The sequence below is a fragment of the Maylandia zebra genome, linkage group LG10 (genome assembly GCF_041146795.1).
Source record: "Maylandia zebra isolate NMK-2024a linkage group LG10, Mzebra_GT3a, whole genome shotgun sequence".
In the NCBI taxonomy this organism is placed as follows: Eukaryota; Metazoa; Chordata; class Actinopteri; order Cichliformes; family Cichlidae; genus Maylandia; species Maylandia zebra.
In genome coordinates, this window is record NC_135176.1 from 25101539 (window position 1) to 25102142 (window position 604).

Sequence of the window (604 nt, forward strand, 5' to 3'; positions counted from 1 at the left end):
TGTTTCCGCCCGGTTTCGAACCAGGGACCTTTCGCGTGTGAGGCGAACGTGATAACCACTACACTACGGAAACTACTCGAGAGATGTCAAAGGGTCCTTTCTCCAAAAACTGAACTATAGCTAGATCACTGAACTCAAAGACATCCTACAACGACAAGGACGAATGAGCGAAAGTAGTTTTCAGTAGTGATGGCCCGCTTGAAGCTGAAGCTCCGGTGCGTGTGTCAAAAAAATCAACACACTGCTTCAGAAGCACTGTATCGAAGCTTGATTCGTTTGGCCAGAGTCACGTGATCGGTGACGTCCGAAGCTTCATTTAGAACCTAACTGCTTCGGTATCTGATTCAATGGTTTATAAGGAAGCGAATCATTCACGGGATTTGTGGAGTGTTTTGGTGACAGATAGCGAACCACTGATCATTCCACTGAGAGATTTGGAGCCAGCGAGGAATAGAGGAGGTTCTGTTGTGTGGGAGAATTTTGAGTTGATTTTTGTCAATCGGGTGGGTTTTACAGCTTTGTGTTCTGGCCGTTTACTTTTGTTTTGTGCGTGTTTATTATATCTGAAAATGGGAAAAAGATAAAATGTCAAAAATCTGCCTCC

At 44.4% G+C, this 604-nt stretch overlaps 1 non-coding gene across 1 annotated transcript; it reads right to left on the reverse strand.

The window, feature by feature from the left end:
• Positions 1-73, reverse strand: trnav-cac (transfer RNA valine (anticodon CAC)). The gene has a single exon. It is a non-coding gene; the product is annotated as a tRNA-Val (tRNA).
• Between the last annotated feature and the right edge of the window lie 531 nt (positions 74-604).